This window comes from Mesoplodon densirostris, chromosome 3 (genome assembly GCF_025265405.1).
Source record: "Mesoplodon densirostris isolate mMesDen1 chromosome 3, mMesDen1 primary haplotype, whole genome shotgun sequence".
Classification (NCBI taxonomy): domain Eukaryota; kingdom Metazoa; phylum Chordata; class Mammalia; order Artiodactyla; family Ziphiidae; genus Mesoplodon; species Mesoplodon densirostris.
Window position 1 is genome coordinate 80,760,148 of NC_082663.1, and position 3,996 is coordinate 80,764,143.

The 3,996-nt window shown below is 35.5% G+C and overlaps 1 non-coding gene across 1 annotated transcript; it reads right to left on the bottom strand.

The window, feature by feature from the left end:
- Positions 1-2,159: 2,159 nt before the first annotated feature.
- Positions 2,160-2,261, bottom strand: LOC132487245 (U6 spliceosomal RNA). The gene has a single exon (XR_009531543.1). It is a non-coding gene; the product is annotated as a U6 spliceosomal RNA (small nuclear RNA).
- Positions 2,262-3,996: the final 1,735 nt, after the last annotated feature.

Here is a 3,996-nt window from a genome sequence, read left to right on the forward strand (position 1 = left end):
AATACTTTCTGAGTGTATTGCTTCTTTTTGAGTCTTTCATTCCAAGGAACATATTTTTGTCTCTAGGTTATTTTATCTTATATTTATTGAAGTATAGTTGATTTACAATGATGTGCTAATTTCTGCTGTACAGCAAAATGACTCAGTTATACACATATATACATTATTTAAAAAAATTCTTTTCCATTATGGTTTACCCCAGGAGACTGGATATAGTTCCCTGTGAGATACCGTAGGACCTTGTTGTTTATCTATTCTAAGTGTAATAGTTTGCATCTAATAACCACAAACTCCCAGTCCATCCCTCTCCCTCCCCACCTCCCCTGTGGCGACAAGTCTGTTCTCTATGTCTGTGAGTCTGTTTCTGTTTTGTAGATAGGTTCATTTGTGTCATATTTTAGATTCTACATATAAGTGAAATCATATGGTATTTGTCTTTCTCTTCCTGACTTTCTTCACTTAGTATGATAGTCTCTAGTTGCAGCCATGTTGCTGCAAATGGCATTATTTCATTCTTTTTCATGACTGAGTAGTATTACATTGTATATATGTATCACATCTTCTTTATCCATTCATCTTTAGATGGACATTTAGGTTGTTTCCATGTCTTGGCTATTGTGAATAGTGCTGCTATGAACATAGGGGTGCATGTATCTTTTTAATTATAGTTTTGTCTGAGTATATGCCCAGGAGTGGGATTGCTGGATCATATGGTAGTTCTAATTTTCATTTTCAGAGGAACCTCCATACTGTTTTCCATAGTGGCTGTACCAACTTACATTCCCACCAGCAGTGTAGGAGGGTTCCCTTTTCTGCACACCCTCTCCAACATTTGTTATTTTTAGTCTTTTTAATCATGGCCATTCAGACCAGTGTGAGGTGGTACCTATTGTAGTTTTGATTTACATTTCTCTAATAATTAGTGATGTTGAGCATCTTCTCATGTGCCTACTGGCCATCTGTATGTCTTCTTTGGAGAAATGTCTGTTAAGGTCTTCTGTCCATTTTTCAGTTGGGTTATTTGTATTTTTGTTGTTGTTGAGTTGTATGAGCTGTTTGTGTATTTTGGAGATTAAACACTTGTCGGTTGCATCATTTGCAAATATTTTCTCCCATTCTATAGGTTGTCTTTTCTTTTTTTTTATGGTTTCCTTTGCTGTGCAAAAGCTTGTAAGTTTGATTAGGTCCCATTTATTTATTTTTGTTTTTATTTCTATTTCCTTGGGAGACTGACCTAAGAAAACACTGGTACAATTTATGTCAGAGAATTCTAGGTCATTTTATATTTCTCCAGAGATTTTGTTCTAATGATTACTTTTATAATTATATCTTTGTCACTGCAACTCAAAAGGTAGCCTGTGAACTAGTGCTGCTCTGCAAATGGTGGCTTAATGATTCATATAGAGATGAGTACAAAAATTGTGAATATGCTTTTAGAAACTTATAGGAATTGACAATTCAACATCCAAGCCTGTGATCAGTAAACAAGCATTAGTGAACAGGATTGTACAGATCAGTTTGGATGCTATCGTGCCCACGTGATGAGTCAAAGTAGCCAGACATGCACACTAGTTGAGCTCACTAAGACTGTGCTTCAGTGTGTAGTATCTTAAGTTTAATTTGTCATGGGTGTATAAATAAAATGAGTAAAAATGTAAGTATTATCAACAAAAGTTAGAAAGTTAAAACAGAATTTCTCCATATATTATTGCATATTCCATAATTTAACGATTGCCAAATGAAATAGGAGATAAAGTTATCATACAACCCCTTATACATTAGAATTTTATTTTCAATCAAAAATCTTGATAATTTGTGTAACCATTTTTATTATTATTATTATTTTTTTTTCTTTTTGCTGTACGCGGGCCTCTCACTGCTGTGGCCTCTCCCGTTGCGGAGCACAGGCTCCGGACACACAGGCTCCGCGGCCATGGCTCGCGGGCCCAGCCGCTCCGCGGCATGTGGGATCCTCCGGGATTGGGGCACGAACCCGTGTCCCCTGCATCGGCAGGCGGACTCTCAACCACTGCGCCACCAGGGAGGCCCCATTTTTATTATTGATAGATAATTTAAATTAATTTAAATTTAACTTTTTTTAAACGTCTTTATTGGAGTATAATTGCTTTACAATGGTGTGTTAGTTTCTGCTTTATAACAGAAATATGGAACGCTTCACAACTTTGTGGGTCATACTTGCGCAGGGGCCATGCTAATCTGTATTGTTCCAATTTTAGTATATGTGCTGCCGAAGCGAGCACTAAATTTAACATTTACATTATAAAGTAAATAGTTGGACTGACTACTGGTGAAGGATTGAAGATAGAGTTTAAAAATAAATAATAAATTTATGAAGATTATTTAAAATTCAGTTTAAAATTATAAAAATGAAAGTTTTAAAGTTATGAGGCATCATCTTTCTTATTTTAGAAAGAAAGTAAAAATAAATATTCTGAGTTTCTCACTGTGGCTTTAAAATATCTTCTTTCCTTCTAGTCAATATAACTTTTAAGATTGGCTTTTGCTACTAAGACTGGCTTTTGCTACCATGAGTGCTAATAAAGTAAAACATAAAAACAGTTTAGGTTTCACAACCCATTTTTAGTAGCATTATTGTCAACCCAATCTAGATGAGTTAAAAAACAAGAAACACACGCATTTGTCATGTTAAAATTTTTTAATATTGAAAAATACAGTTTATTAAAATGTCCATTTAATATAAGTAATCACTTAATATGGGGAATCACTGTAAAAATCAGGGTGTAATCGCAACTCTCTGTATTAATTATATGCATATAGTCAATAAACAATGTATACAGTTGTGTCATTTTCCTATTTTTGTTTATATTTTTAGACTATTAAAATGTAGTTTCATGTCTTTTGAATCTAACAGTATGAAAGGAGGTTGCATTTTGTAGATCTCTTTTTTTCTGGTAGTTCATTTTTTTTATTGAGGTATAATCTCCATAACATACATTTCACTTACTATAAACATCCTGCTCGATGATTTTTCAGTAAATATATGCAGTTTTGCAACCATGACCACAATCCAGTTCTAGAACATTTCGATGATCCAAAAAGTTCCCTTGTGCCCCTTTGCAGTCACTCTCCCATTCCCAGCTCCAGGCAAGCACTGTTCTGGTTTCCTTCTTTATAGTTTTGTCTTCCCTAGACATTTCAAATGGAATCATACAATATGAAGTCTTTTGTATCTGGCTTCTTCTGTTTAGAGCAGTGCTTTTGAGTGGCTTAAAAGCTGTCAGAAGTAAAAACAACAACAAAACATGGAGTCAGACTCCTCATTACACCCTGTCACGCTGATTGATAGAGTGCTTCCTGTAAATATGGCTTAACTGTGTCCTTCCATGTGGAACACCTCCTTTCCAGACATGCACAGTGTTTGCTAGACAGATTGTACAGCCTTCAGGCTCACTCTACTTTTATTGTTCCAAATGGATCACTGGTGATTTTGTGTCTTGTTATATACCATTACCCGCTAAGTAAGTCTGCCAGAGTGTACATAGATCTGCATCAGTTGGCCTTCTCTCTCCACACCCTCCCACACCCCTTTTCATCTTCACTGTTTATCAGCCTTTCTTCTCTTAATGGTTCATTGTGGATGAACCGGCCTGATGATTTCAGTTGACAGTGAAAACATAAAAGCTAGACAACCTCACTCACACACTCTGTTCTGCAACATTAGAAAAATTACTGACAGCCTAGTATATATCCCCTCATGAACTTCTCTTCCCCATTATCGCTGTATGGAGAATGACTTAGTGAAGTCGTATGAGTAGACAAGAAATAGATAAAGGTGGCTTGGACTAAGGTGGTAGCAACGGAATTATTGAAAAGACAATAAATACGAGGCATTTTATTGGTTATTTATTATTTGTTGATACAGAGTGCTTTACTTTATCCCACTTAATTCATATGACTATGGAACAGTTCTTTCTAACCTCAACTTTCAGATGAGCAAACTGAATCTCAGAAAAG